General features: G+C 37.3%; 1 pseudogene; it reads right to left on the bottom strand.

The window, feature by feature from the left end:
- Positions 1 to 9,823: 9,823 nt before the first annotated feature.
- LOC131078508 (protein NRT1/ PTR FAMILY 5.2-like) lies at positions 9,824 to 14,368 on the bottom strand (annotated as a pseudogene).
- Between the last annotated feature and the right edge of the window lie 1,994 nt (positions 14,369 to 16,362).

Genomic DNA, 16,362 nt, shown 5'->3' with positions numbered 1-16,362 from the left:
TGCTTGCTACTTGATTAACAGGTCTCCTACATCAGCTCTTGTTGATAAAATGCCTATGGAAGCATGGTCAGGTCACAAGCCTTCATTGAGACATCTTAGAGTTTTTGGTTGCGAGGCATATGCACATGTGCCAAAGGAGAAGCGAACAAAGTTGGAGAACAAGGTTGTGAAATGTATCTTCATCGAGTATAGTTATGGTGTGAAAGGATACAAGCTTTGAGACCCTGTTGCACAAAAGGTAATTCACAGTAGAAGTGTTATTTTTAGAGAAATTAAGTCTCCTTCTGTTACATTGCAGCCAGAACAGACTAAAAAAGAAGATGTGATTCAACTTCCTTCTACACCTGAAAGAGTTGAATCGGGACCCCTAGATAGGCAAGAAGTTGAGGAGAGCTCGTCTAGCTCTGAATCTTCAGAAGAGGAGGAAGAACCTCCAACTCAGCTTGTTCAAAGGTCTACAAGACATAGACAACCACCTGAAAGGTATTCACCTAATGATTGGAGATGTATTTTTGCTCTGAATACTAGTGTGGATGAACCAAAATCTGTAAAAGAGGCATTAGGTATGAATGATGCAGAATCCTGGAACATTGCTATGGAGGAAGAAATGGCAGCTTTGAAAAAGAATGATACATGGGATCTTGTACCATTGCCTGAAGGACGAAAACCTGTTGGTTGTAAATGGGTGTTCAAGAAAAAGATTGGTTCAGATGGAAGCATTGAGAAGTATAAAGCAAGGTTGGTTGCAAAAGGCTACTCTCAGGTTGAGGGTGTTGATTACGGTGAGATATTTTCTCCTATTGCAAAAATGACGTCCATTAGATTTTTGCTTTCTATTGCTACTGCTTATGATTTAGAGGTTGAGCAAATGGATGTGAAAACTGCTTTCTTTCATGGTGATTTGGAGGAAGATATTTATATGACACAGCCGGAGCACTATGTGGTGAAAGGCAAAAGTAATTTGGTTTGTAAATTGAAGAAATCTTTGTATGGCCTCAAATAAACTCCTAGGATGTGGTACCAAAAATTTGATACATATGTGTTGAGTTTGGGATTTGAACGTTCTAAATTAGATCACTGTGTTTATTATAAATCTGATGGTGATCATTTCTTATTCATTGCATTGTATGTTGATGATATGTTATTCATTGGTAAAGGGAAAGGTATGATTTCAGAACTGAAGTCTCAGCTCGCTGCTAAATTTGAAATGAAAGATCTTGGTGCAGCAAAGCACATTCTTGGGATGGAAATTAGAAGAGATAGGGTGAACAGAAAGCTATGGCTAGGCCAGAGTAAGTATGTGAATTCAATGTTACAGAGGTTCAACATGCAGAATTGTAGACCATTGAGTGTTCCTTTTACAGTTGGAACGAAACTATCTATTTCAAATTGTCCTACATCCCCATTGGAGATGGAAGACATGAGAAGAGTGCCTTACCAGAGTGCGGTTGGAAGCTTGATGTATGCTATGGTCTGTACTAGACCAGACATTGCCCAAGCAGTGGGAGTACTTTCTAGATATATGTCTAATCCTGGTAGAGTTCATTGGGATGCAGTCAAAAGAGTCTTCAGATATTTGAAGGGTACTTCAAAGTATTCTTTGTGTTATCATGGTAATTCAGTTGGAGACACGACTTCCCTTGATATCCATGGTTATGTGGATTCAGATTGGGCAGGTGATATTGATAGAAGAAGATCCACCAGTGCTTATGTGTTTACTTTGTTCGGTGGTGCAATTAGTTGGATGAGTAAGCGACAGGCTGTGGTTGCTTTATCCACTACTGAAGCAGAGTATATGGCAGCTACTCATGCTTGTAAAGAGGCCATTTGGCTTAAGAGACTATGTTTGGATATTGGAATAAAACAAGGTACAGTGACAGTTTACTGTGACAGTCAGAGTGCAATTAGCCTAGCTAAGAACCTGGCATTTCATGCCCGGACCAAACATATTGATGTTCAGTATCATTTTGTTAGAGATATGGTCGAAGATGGTAGGGTGAAGTTGGTTAAGGTGGAAACTTTGATGAATGTTGCAGATGCTTTAACTAAGGCTGTGAGCATAGAGAAGTTCAGATGGTGTTCAGAGTCTATGGGCCTTATGGCCCCCAGCAATTGATTCATTATGTTGACATTCCCTTCCGCTCCTGCAAGGTGTTCGACAAGTGGGAGATTTGTTGGGAAAATGGTGTCTCAACCTTGCATTTATGCGAGGTTACTATTTATAGTAAGTTTTCATTTGAGCACGAAATGGTGCGAAACTCTCCCTGAAGCTTCTGGTTGGCTAGATAAGCATTCCGGTAAAGTTGCGTCGCAAGGTCACAACTAGTTTTGAAGATATTAAAGTTTTCGTCTTGGAGGGGTGCGATAAAATGTTTAAACTTAATTTTGGGGGCTTTAGAGGCTCCGAAACGCCCTGAAAAGTGATCGTAACCAGTGCAGCAGGTTACAAGGTGATAGAGAACTTCGCGAGCTTTCCGATGCTTCAAACGGTTCGTCAATCAGACACCCGGTTCTCAAGTTATGGCCTCCGGAAGTTTGTACTCCTGAAATAGGAAAAATAATTTGTATCGGATACATAAATGAGCTGTAAAAGGGAGCGACACGTGTTGATGTGTGCTTTAACATGTCATAGGGCATCTAGAAGGGAGATAAGGTCGGCTACACCTTATTGGGTGGTTTTAGCCCATGGTTTTGTAATACCGTTTGATGGTTTCTTGTATTGTATCTCCTATTTATGAGGTGTGTGAGATAGAGGTTGAGTGTAAGAGAGTCTTATGGCTATTGAGTTACCTCTGAATCTCTGATTAGTGGCACTCCTGCGAAGAGCTTGCTCTGCAAGTATGTTGTAATCTGTTTTTGATTGCTGAATAAAATATTGAGCTGCTTTTGGAGTGTGGGGTTTTTCTCCCGAAAGGGTTTTCCCCACGTAAATCACTGTGTTGTGGTATGAATGCTATTATATCTATTTCTATTTTTCTGTAACTGTTGTAACGATCTGAAAAAGTTTTGCATTACCCTCCTCTCAAGGTTAGTGTAGGAAGTTGTTTCCGCTACTTAACTTCCTTACAGATATATGGTATATGGTTGAGGGTATAGGGTATAGAGTTTAGGTTTGAGGGTATATGGTTTAGGGTTCAAAGTTGAGTGTATAGGGTCTAGGGCATAGGGTTGAGGTTTTAGGTTTTATGGCTTATAATTAATGATGGAGGGTTGGGTATTGATATGTTAGTCTTACAATATTAATGTCAATTAGTTTAGTGTATAACTTATAGGGTATGAGGTTTAGGTTTTATGGTGTAGGGTGTATGGTTGAGGGTTTATTGTATAGGCTTTAGGGCATAGGGTTGAGGGTTGAGGATTTAGGTTTTATAGTTTATGGTTGTGGGTGTAGGGTATAGGTTTTAGGTTTGAGTGTATAGGGTTGAGGATTTCATCTATAGGATTTAAGGCCTAGGATTGAGGCACATGGTTTAGGGTTGAGGGATGAGGGTATAGGGTTTAGGGCCTAGGGTTGAGGGTTGAGATTATAGGGTATATGGTTTAGGGTTGAGCGTTGAGAGTATAGAGTTTAGGGCCTAGGGTTTAGGGCTTATAATTGATGATGGAGGGTTTAGTATTGAGATTTTAGGGATTAAATTATAAATTTTAGGTATTAGTGTTATATTATTAATGTCAACTTTTAGAGTTTACCATATAGGGTATTGGATATAAAGTCAAGTTTTGAGGATGTAGAGTTGAGGGTTTATCTTATATGCTTTAGGGCATACAGTTGAGGAATAAGGTTTAGGGTTGAGGGTATAGGGTTTATGGTTGAGGGTGTAGGTTATAGTGTTTAGGTTTGAGTGTATAGAGTTGAGGATTTAGTGTATAGGCTTTAGAGCCTAGGATTGAGGGACATTGTTTAGAGTTGAGGGTATAAGGTTTAGGGTTTAGGGTATAAGTTTGAGGGTTTAGTGTATATGCTCTAGTGCCTAGGGTTGAGGGGGAGATATGTAGAGAGAGGGACAAAGGGATATATATATATATATATATATATAGAGAGAGAGAGAGAGAGAGAGAGAGAGAGAGAGAGAGAGAGAGAGAGAGAGAGAGAGAGAGAGAGAGAGAGGTATGTAGAGAAATAGAGTAGGGAGAGATAAAGAGAAAGGGTAGAGGGAGGGAGTGAGAGGTAGGGAGTGAGAGAAAGATAGATGATGGGAGGGAGGCATATGTAGAGAGATCTGGGGATGTACAAAGAGAGATAAGTAGAGATGTATAGGAGAGAAAATGAGAGAGGGAAGGAGGAGAGGTATTTAGAGATAGGTAGGGAGGGAGGGAAGAGAGATAGGAGTGAAATGGAGAGGGGGGAAGGGAAAGGTAGGTAGATAGAAGGAGAGGAGAGTGAAAAATATCTCTACTCCCTCTCTCTCACTCTCCTTCCCTAAATAAATATCTAAGTCTCCCTTTCCCTTCTCTTTGTAGACCTCTTTATCCCTCCCTCCTCGCCTCTCCACTTCTATCTACTTATCTATATCTCCCCTCTCTCTCTCTCTACATACCACTCCCTCCCTTTCTATGTCCTCTTTTCATTGATATCTATCTCACCTCTCTCCCCTACCTCTCTAAATACCTCTCCTCCCTACCTCATCTCTCTTTCTCTCCCTCCTCCCTACCTCTCTCTACCTACCTCTCCCTCTCTCCCTCCCACTATCCATATATTTCATTCCTTCTCTTCTTTCACCTATCTCCCCTCTCTCTACATGTCTCTCTTTGTCTCCCCTCCCTCTCTCCTCTATTACCTTCCCATTTATCTCTATCTCTCTTCAATATTCCCTCTTAAATTATCTCTATCTCCCTTCTCCCTCTCTCTCTAAATATCTCTCCCTCTCTCTTTTCCTTTTCATTTCTCTCTATCTCACCTCTCTCTCCCCTCTCTCCATCCCCACCTTTCTATCCCTCTCTCTTTCCCTTTTCACGTCTCTCTATCTCACCTCTTTCTCCCCTCTATCCATCCCCACCTTTCTCTCCCTTTCTCTCCACATATCTCTCCCTCCCTTCCTCCTCTCTCTTTCTTTCCCTCCCTAAATACCTTTCTAGATACCTCTTCCTCCCTCCCTACTCCCCCCTTCTCTCCCTATTCTATTTCTCTACATACCTCTTCATCCCTTTGTCCCTCCCTCCTGCATTCCATATTTAGTTGTCTATGTCTCCCTTTCTCTCCCTATCTATACTTATCTCTATCTCCCCTCTCTCTAGATACCAATCCCTTCCTCTCCCCCCTCCCTCTCTCTCCCTCCTCTCTCCACTATCTCTCTATCTCTTGTCTCTCTTTGTCCCCTATCTATCTCTCTCTCTTTCCCTCTCCCCCTCCTTCTCCCTCTCCCTTTGTCTCCCTAACTCTATTTCTCCCTACTTTTATCTTAAGAGGGACAGGTGAGATATACATAAGTACAAAGAAATTTAGTGAGACAATGAGAGTGAAAGATAAATTGGAGGGGTGGAGGATGGAGGGAGGGAGGTAGAGAGAGGTATGTAGAGACAAGGGTATCTCCTAAGGGGGAGGTAGATAAGGAGATAGGGTATCTCCCTACCTACCATTCTCTACCTACCTCTTTATCTACCTCATATTTTCCTCACCATTTCTATAGATCTCACCTCTCTCTCCTCTATTCCCTCTCTCCCTCCCTATCTCTTTGTTCCTCTCTCTCTGTCTACATATCCCTCCCTTAACCCTAAACACTATCCCTCAACCCTAGGACCTACATCATATAAAATAAAATCTCAACCATATACCTATACACTCAAATATATAGAATAAACCTCTTACCCTCAACCCTAGGCCCTATATCACATATGCTAAACCCTCAACCATATACCATATACCCTATACATTCAAACCTATACCCATACCCTCAAACGTAACCCCTAGTCCTTATTCCCTCAATCCTAAACTATGTCCACCAAACCTAGGCCCTAAAGCCTATACAATAAACCCTTAATCCTAAACCATGTAGCCCCAACCCTAAACCCTAAAATTTCAACCCTATACCTTATATACTATACACTAAATGATAAAATAAAATTTGATATTAATAATATTACACTATAACCTAAATTTTTTACTTTAATCCCTAAACTCTCAATCGTCAACCCTTCATCATCAATTGGAAACCCTAAAAAATCAACCCTAGGTCCTAAACCCTATACCCTCAACCATGTACTCTATACACTATAAACTATACACTATACACTATACACTATACACTATACACTATACACTATACACTATACACTATACACTATACACTATACACTATACCCTATACCCTCAACCCTAAACGTTAAACCCTAAGCCTTATAACCTCAACCCTAAACCATGTTCCTCAACCTTAGGCCTTAAAGCATAAATACTAAACCCTCAACCCTATACCCTTAACCATATACCCTATACCCTTAACCATATACCCTATACTATCAAGATGAAACACTAATCCTTATACTCTCAACCCTAAACCATGTCCCTCATAACTAGGACCTAAAGCCTATAAACTAAACCCTCAACCTTATACACTCAACCCGAAACCCTATTCCATATACCCTGAATCATAAACCCTGTAACTTTAACTCTAAACCCGTTAACCTTAATCCTAAACCCTATCCTCAACCCTAGGCCCTAAAGCTTATACACTTAATCCTCAACCCTAAACCCTACAATGTCAACCCTAAACTTTATACCCTATCAACTCTAAAGGTCAACTTTAATAATATATCACTAAAACATTTTTTTAATTTAATCCCTCAAATCTCAATCCTCAACACTCCATCATCAATTGTAAGCCTTGAACCCCCAACCATCAACTTTAAAACATATACCCTCAACCCTAAGCCTTCAACCCTAAACCATATACCTTCAATCCTAGGTTCTAAACCCTATACCCTAAACCCTGAATCTTATATGCTTAGCCCTAAGCCCTATACCCTCAATTTTATATGTTAAGATTTAAAACCTAACATTAATAATAAACAAAATAACCTAAAAGTTTCTATCTAATCCCTAAACCTTATGTGCTAAAACCTAAGACCCGCATTAATAATTTAACATTAAAGCCTAAAATATTGAATTTAATTACAAATCCCCAATTCTCAACCCTCCATCCTAAACCCTATAACCTCAACCCTAAACCATATACCCTCAACCCTCAATCATTAATCTTATAACTTTAACCCTAAACCCTATACCCTTAATGAGCTATACCCTCAACCCTAAACACCATCCTCTCAACTCTAAACCATATGCTCTATGTACCCTCAACCCTAAGCCCTAAACCATATAACCTTAACCTTAAACCCTCAACTCTCAACCATGTACCTTATACCAGGTTAACCCTAAACTTTATACAATCAATTCCAAATGTAAAGGGAAGGGGAGAGGGATAGGTATGGAGAGAGAGAGGGGGATGACGAAATAGGGATACGTAGAGAGGGAAGGAAAGATAAAGATGAGGATAAAGGGAGGGAGAAGTAATGAGGGAGAGATGTGTTAGTAGAGAGAGTGAGAGAAATCTAGAGAGGAGGTAGGGAGAGGTATGTAGAGATAGGGGGAGGGAGAAGTAGGAAGGGAGAGAGGGGAGAGATATGGGTGAGATAGAGAGAAGGGTGGTAGGAAAGAGGGTGAGAGGGAGGCATGTAGAAAGAGGGGATGGGAAATAGAGATAAGTGGAGAGAGAAGGAGAGAGATAGAGAAAGGTGAGATATATAGAAGTGGAGAGAAAGGAAAGGGGATGTATGCACAGAGAGAGAGAGAGAGAGAGAGAGAGAGAGAGAGAGAGAGAGAGAGAGGTATGTAGAATAGAGAGTAGATATATGTAGAGGTAGAGAGATGGGAGAGAGATGATGTAGAAAAATATAGGTTGGGAAGGAAGGAGAGAAAGGTATGTAGAGAGATAGAGAGAGAGGTATGTAGAGAAATAGAGGTAGGGAGGGATTGATGTGGAGGTATGTACAGAGAGAGAGATGGCAAAGAGTAGAGAGTGAAGGGTGAGAGAGAGAGGTAGATAGAGGGGATATAGGAAGAGTGATAGTGAGAGAAATAGGTCTAGAGATCGAGAGGGGGGGTAAAGAGAGTGAGATAGAGAATGTGAGATAATTTAAATGATAGGAGCATGTTGAATGTTGATTACTAAAATTTGACTATCTAAAAATTTATAAGATCTTCTAAAACCTAGAATTTGCATTATAACTCTTAGAGATCTAAAACCTCTTTTAAAAATCTTGTCAATATTACATGATATATATTGAAATTTGACTTATACTTAGATGTTATATTTCATGTATATATTCTGGTTAGGAGATTGAGTCTAGGGTGTAAGAAAATATTGGAAGTTGAAAGAATTTCTCCTTCAAAATGAGAGCATGTTATAGTGCACTTGTGTTATAGTGTGCTCACATTATAACACTAACATGTTATGGCTTGTTAGTGATTGAACCCAGGCTTGACCACTACCAAGCCATAGTGTGGTTGTGCTATACCACACACATTTGCATTGCAAATTTCCAACCCTTTAGGTTGGATTTACCTTGGGTATCCCATTTCAATATCCAAAGATGTGTTTTTCAAAAATTAAAAAAAATTCACATATTGTCGAGTGTGCTCTCCATTCAGTTTACATTTGTTTCAATGCAAACTTAATATCACGACGATGTTAAGCTCTCCTAGTTATCTAACCATATAATTGTTTTTCATATTTTGAGTATGTTAAGGTTCTCATCTTTAATTTTTTTGTTTGTGTATGCCTATTATGTCAAAAACCAATGTATAGTATTTTGGGTATAACTTTCTATTCATCGAATTCTAAAACACATTACATTTTTAGAAACTAGACTCCACTCTACACATATTATTAAAAAAAAATTCAATTAGTTTTCAAAAAAATTAAGGGGAGCATTGCTCTAGTTTCTATTTTTTTAGGAGGTGTCTACTTCGAAAATTAGTTAAAAATCATGTATGCATTAAAAATTTAGAAAAAAAAATGGACATATAAACTACATGGTGCTACCTATTTTCTCACCAAAACGTTTTTTGAAATATATATATATATATATATATAAGGAGTGCTACAACATATGCTATGTTATGTTTTTTGATAAAAACAAGACCACTTTGTATGACACCTCTTAATCTCCACCATTTCAAAAAAATTGTCTACAATTCTTGTTCTAGTTGCAAATTTTGAGTGTAGCTATCTTCAATTTCTCATCCAATATTAGACATTTTTTATTTCAAAAAAGGTGACCACTTCAGACCCTCTTTTGGTCCCCCTTATAATGTACTTGTGCTATATTTCAATGGGGGCCAAAAAGTTTAGTGGCAAATTTTTGGCCCCCCATCTTGATGCACTCACTTCTATAGAGAGTGAAAGAAGAATAAAACTTACATTTAAAAATCTTTTTGAAGTCTTCCAAGACCAATTCAATTTAAAAGTACCAAGAATAAGTCATTTCTCTTTGTCAACATCCAAAAGCTAGGTAGAGCTATAAACACGCATCTTAAAAGTGTCAAATTTTTTTATTTTTCTCAAAACTAATAGTGAAAATAATAGCATTTAAAACTTATATTTACGTCTATCTAAATATTCACATTGATAAAAGAAACCATAATAAAAATTAGCAATACCTTTTTTATTTATTTTTTAATTTTTATTTACACAAAAGAAAACTTTCTTCCTTTCTTCTTAAGAAAATATCTGTAAATAATAATTTAGGTAACCTTCAGAATTAAATGACTCCCAAAAGAATCTACCAAAATTAAAATACATACCTCTAAATCTTTAATGCCATTAATTGATTCACCTGATACCTATAAACTACTAACGATAATTCAAAACATTTATACTCCCATCAAAAAGCAAAAAATTATCTTCAAACATAACAACTGTCATTTGGGAATGAGCTGGATGTAACATTGACATTCCCTGCATCTGTACAACTCTGCTGCTGCTTTTCTTGATGAATTGCATTCATCCCATGGCTGCCACCAAAAGCTTCACTGGTTTCTCTCTTATAAACATACAGCCATGAAACTACCAGAAAGAAGATTATATTCAAGAAACTGAGAACAGCCAACAATGCATAATACTAGTAAAGGTGAGATGCATTCAGAATGTCTAAAACCCAGCTTGTGTGGCCGTTTTTACCAGTGATATCAACCACTGTAGTCAGCAGAGAAGCACTGATAAAATTCCCAATGCCAAATGTGGTGGCAAAGAGTGCAGTTCCTATGCTCTGCATGCTCTCAGGTGACCGATCATAGAAAAATTCTAACTTACCCACCTCAAGGAATGCATCTCTTAATCCCCTAAGTATAAACTGAGGAAGCAAGATGAAGACTGTGAGGGGTGCTACTGCTTTTGGGTTGCCTTCAAGCCCATGTGTTTTCACAACCCTAATCCTTTGTTGCTCTGTTATTGCTGCAACCACCATGAGTATTGTATCAATAAGTAGACCAATCCCAATCCTTTGCAACATAGTTATGCCTCTGGGTTTTCCTGTAAGTTTTCTGAAGAGCTTGACAAGGCCTCTGCCATAGATTACAATGGACACCAGCATTGAAATGGTGACAAATGCTGAGAGGCAGCCAGAGGGGATTTCAAAGTGAGGGCCCATGTTCCTCTTCAGTGTATTTCCCTGCTTTATGAATAGTGTGTTTACTTGGGCTAGTATGGTGCTTGGTATGAACATGGCAACCCATATTGGGAGTAGTTTTATCATGAGCTTGGTTTCTTCTACTTGAGTCACAGTGCATAGCCTCCATGGATTTGATATAGAATCATTCTTTATTGCTGCTTTATCCAGGAACCTGAACCAAAATAAATTCAAGTATTACCATACTAATAATGTATGAAGCAACTTTTGGCTTTTAGTACCTATAAGCAATAGACGTTTTAGGGTATTCTATGAGCAGAGAGTAATAATTCTGCAAGGAATGATCTTTTGAGACTTGGATTTGTAGTCTACCCAATCCATGGGTGTGGTCAGGTGGCAGAGTATATCTATTTTCTCAAAGTAGTTGAAGGTTTATATATATATAGAGAGAGAGAGGGGAGTGTGGTATAATTGTAGAGTATAATGTTAGGGTCTTTGGATCCATATTACATTGAAAAGTAGGGGATAAGGATAAAGAACAATATGGATAAGGGAGTAATACAAATAAGGATATGCAAACTGAAGTCTTATTAGAGCAAAATTCCAAACTCAAATAAATTTATTAGACATGATTTCTAAAACAATAGATATTTTCTTATAAGATTTATTATAGAAAAAATGATATTCTTTGTCAAATATCTTATATTTTAAACATAACAACTCAGATTCTTAAAATTACAATTATATATCATTACATCACACATACATTTATATCATCTATTAATGTTATTTATACTTCAAGTTGAAGTGTATTCACAATAATTGCTGGGTAATTTGTTGTTTAATTTAGATGGCTACTAGTCTTAATAGACTAACAAATTTGTTGTTAGAATTATAGACTTGGATGCACTAGACAAAGACACTACCAAAGTGACCTCAAAAGTTCATCTAAAAGTAGTGCATAAGGTAAGGCCTCTACATCCAATGTTGTGTTACCAATTTATGATTTTGATAAAGTGGCTTGAAAGTTTTACTTTAGTAAGATTTTTTTTTTTTTTTTTTGGAAGAATTGGACCCTCTAAAAGCATGCTAAGAAGTTTGTTCAATTTTATTTGGGTCCTTCATGGGGTCTTCATAGAGACTATTCAAAACCTCATGAAACATCTTCTCCTATTTCATTTTTCTCAAGTGAAATTTTTGAAGGTTGTCTTTGAGCATGGCCCTTGATATATTCAAAATTATTTATTGTTATTATCCCTCCGTGTTTAAGATTTTCTTTTCTCTAAGGAGCACAACCTTTGATTCCTAGGCTACGTTGAGTTTCTTAGTCTTTCTTTGCCTCTATGGCATTTTCCTTTTATATTGCAACCTTTTTAAGTTATATGGTTTATGCTGAGCATTGATATTTTTTCCTCATCCTTACAAAAGGGCTTCTATCGAGGTCAATCTAACTTAGGACTTCAAAGACCATGTTGACATAAAGATTGGTGAGCAATGCTTCTTCCAAAGAATCATGTACCTAAACTCACCCAATGCTTTCCAAAGGTGCCAATCCTCTCAACATAAAATCAAAGATTGTCCCTTTATCATCTAGGATCTCAAGCCTTTTAGAGATGCTTTAAAAAAAGAGTGAAGATTGGTTAACCACTTGGACATAAAAAGAATGCTCACAATTATGAAAAAAAAAGTCTACTTTTATATAGGAAAAATTCAAGTCGATTTCCTCAAATCTCAAATCCTATTAATTGAAAGATGAAAAATATTGTTCATCACAATTTAAATATTTAAATATTTTTTCCTCCAGAGAGATGAGGAATCCTCAAATCAATAACAAATTGCTACCTATCAATGTTCTATCTTCTCAAGCTACTATATAGGCAGTGTCTCCAATTTCTTTGACATCCCTTGATTCTTCACTGTATAATAAAATTTTATTCTAAAAAATATTCGTTTGTTTAGTGAGGACCCCAATCCTTGTCCAGAAACAAGGTAAATACAATAAAGAAGTCCATATGACAAGAAGCAGCTAAGCGCATCATGGATGTAACGAAATAAACAAACAAACAGCAACATCCAAAATGGATCAAAAGCAAACAAACCAACCAATAACCAGAAAAAGACCAAGAACCCATCTTAAAAATATGTTAACTATGACATTTTACTTAATTTAAATGCCTCAAATGCCAACGACTAATTCAGAGAGGATTATATCTCAGCAGAAGGAAACCTAGTTACAGTCATTAGCCTCTAGGAAATCTTTATAAGATTGAATTAGTCTGTTAAATCATATGGTGCAACGGAGCAAAGTATTGTTAAACTCACCTCAAGATCGGAGTATTAGAAATGGGGAATCTTCCTTTGACAAGATAGGCATTAGGCTCCAACTCATAAAGCTCTTGTGCATCAGCAGGTACCTTCAATCTCCATTTACAAACTGCTGCAACTATTACCTGAGCAATTCGACCAAAAGGATTCCCTTTCTGAAGCTCATGTCTGTAAAATGGAGTTCCCACTAAGAATATACCCACTGATATAATCAAGCCAAGAGTATGAACTCCATATCCCACAGTGAAGTTAACATCTTCCTGGATGTATATCAGAAAAGTATTTGCAAACAGTGCTCCAAAACACACACTGAACATCCACCAATTGAAGAAGGAGACCTTTTGAGCCCTCTCTTTGGGCTCAAACTCATCAAATTGATCTGCACCAATGGTGGAAATATTGGGCTTTGTGCCACCTGCGCCCAAAGCAAGAACACACAATGCAAAATATCAAATTCCAACCTGAAATGTAGAGGCCTTTGGACACACACTCACATCTTTAGCACATTTTGGTGGTTTCAGAGATGGTAGTGAGACAGCCAATGTCAAAATAACCATTCCCTGCACACTATATACCAGTGTAAAAAACCTGATCTCCCTTGTTTGTGTACATAAAAATATGTGGTAGAGATAGAGAAAAGATGCAGACCAGTATATAAATGAAGGAAAATATTGTGAAGGTCCAGTAGCGTCCCAAGAGGGTATCTGCAATGTATGCTCCAATTACAGGAGTGATCCAAATGGCACCACTCCAATTGTTTACATTCCTTGTTGAAGCTAATGTGCCCTCATGCAATTCACTTGTTAAGTAATTCACTAAATTGGAGGCAATTCCATAGAAGGCCATTCTTTCAAATATTTCATACCCTACATGTAAGCACTAATCCAATCAGTAATTTACTATTCATTTATAAACTTTGACAGAGTCTATAAAAATCATTATATTTTGTAATGATTCATTGGGTTTTAGTTGAAACAATCTGTAGATCACATTTGCAGATATCTTTTTTATTCCAGATCATGTGATCCTAGAGATGTGATTCTAGTGATTTTATAATATCCATCCATATTTTTTAATATATATTATTATTATCTAAATAATAAAAATACTGACACCTATTCATTGAAAAAAAACATTTTTACCAACAAGAAATGAGCAGGCTCCCCATCCTCCAGTTTTGGATCTGACAACAGGCCTGCCCTTCAAATCAACAGAGCCATCCATGGTAAATCCCTCCCGAGATTCCATACCACCACTCTCTCTAACATCCTCCCCAGCCATAATTCTTTCTCTGTATGAATTTTTTTCCAGAGAAGTATTTTGACAGTTGAATAATTAGTGCCAGAATTCTCAGTGTGATAATTAGCTGAATCAACTGCAAAGAGATATAACTCCAGTCTAATCCATTGCAGTAAGCTTGTGTAAGGTGCTTAATATAACTATATGCTTATGTGGGTGTATGATATTGATTGGAATAAGTTTGTTTAAGATTTATTTTGCTATACATCACTCATAGAAATGACTATTCAGTCTTTAGGATGCATCAATGCATAAATTATTCCTAATTTATACATTAGTACATCTTAAAAACTCGTTTCCGATCACTCATTCACCTAAGATTATATTTACTAAGTCACTCAACTACCTAAAATTTCTCTTAAAAGAAAAAGAAAAACTCTTCCGTATATCCTAAATAAGCAAAAGGATTCCAATATTATTATCCACACACTTTCAATGTATGTCATTACAAAGACCTTGGATAATCTTCCATCCATCCTTAGCAAACTATGGGTGGACGGTGGATCATGTATTGACTTAATTTACAGATATTTTCATTTTTGAATAAGAAAGCAGACTCCAATTGACTGCTCTTTTTAACACAAAGTGAGCCGTCTCTTTCATGAAGTTGCTAAAGGAATCATTTTTGTACCGGAGTGTTTGAGGAGAAGAGATTTTAAACAAAATAATTTGATTGTGGATCCCATGAAAAAAAGGAAATAAGAAAATTAAATAAGAGTTCATACTTTTCAAATTTTAGATTTATGGGGATGTCTTTAAGTGTTGGTCATGTGTCTTTGTATCAACTATTGCTACTTTGAGTAGTTCTTTCAAATTGGCGAACTTCATTCTTTGTAAAATAGGGATGTTGTAATCCCACATCATTAAACTCTCATCAGCTCCCATTTAAATCTGCTATCTCGGGATGACCTTGTCACTTATAAATTAAACTTTATAGCCTTCTTAATGACCAAGTCTCTTAAGCTCTAAAGGTCATCTCTCTATTCTGTTGCTACAACAAGGAATCCATCAGGATCTTGCGGTTGGCTTTCTTTGCTCAAAGTTGTCTGTAGACTCAATGGAGGAGTAGTTGAGTCAATTGGTCCCACTAGATGGCTCAAATAAGCTTTGATCTATGTAGTTTGGGATTTCAGCTCTTCCTTAGTGGTCTCATCCTTCTGTATACGCTTAAGGATGGTAGACACAACTTTTTGTAGAGATTCTTTTTCCTCTACCCTTGTCTGTACCCCCAAATCTATATCTTGAATTTGGTAGTCCCGAGGTTGCAGATGTCTGCTTCAGACTTGTCTATCAATGGGACTGCCATTTGAGAAATTATATGCTCATATGGGTCAATAGTCACCACATATATTCTTCGAGCTCTCTTCTTTTTGTTCCTAGGGGTCTTGAAGGTTTTATCCAAAATTATAAAATATTCCTCTTGGGCTTGGACATACCTCATTTTTCTCTTCTACACAACCTGATTTAACCATACTAGAAAACTTGAAGTATCAACTATAAGAGTGGTTCTACACAACCTGATTTAACCATACTAGAACACTTGAAGTATCAACTATAAGAGTGGTGGCTTTAGATCTCTCAAGCTGAGTGTCTTGCGCATTCTTTTGCTCATGCATCTTTCCATCATCTTCTTCATGTAATTCTTCTGGTTGTTCACTATCTTTTTCTTTTTCGTATTGAGGTCTATCTACATTGACTTCTTCTTCTGCTTCATCAGTTTGTTTCTCACCATTTCCTTCAATGTTTTTCTCTTCTTCCTCCTATTGATCAGTCTTAGTATCTTTTCTATATCTCCATGTTTCTTCTTGTACCTCCTCTTTGGGAATAGTTTCCTCTTGTTGCTTTTTCTTTATCTTGTTTTGGTCGTATACCATCTTCTATATCCTCTCCTCTCTTTTTATCTTTATCATATACATTAACTAAAGAAGGTATCTCCTTCTCAGCAGTTACTACTTTTGTAGAAGGGATGCTAGACCCCTTTGGTGGATAAGGATGTGATGATGATGTCGGTGGAGGTGTGGGAATCTTAAGAGGTGGAGATGGTGTCTTTTGGGAAGGAGGTAAAGGACTCTTTTGTGGAGATGGAGAGGGAAGAGGTGAATTCTATGGAGTAGTAAA

Source organism: Cryptomeria japonica, chromosome 7 (genome assembly GCF_030272615.1).
Source record: "Cryptomeria japonica chromosome 7, Sugi_1.0, whole genome shotgun sequence".
Classification (NCBI taxonomy): domain Eukaryota; kingdom Viridiplantae; phylum Streptophyta; class Pinopsida; order Cupressales; family Cupressaceae; genus Cryptomeria; species Cryptomeria japonica.
The sequence above is the reverse complement of the archived record's forward strand: the minus strand, read 5'-3'. Positions and strand labels throughout refer to the sequence as shown.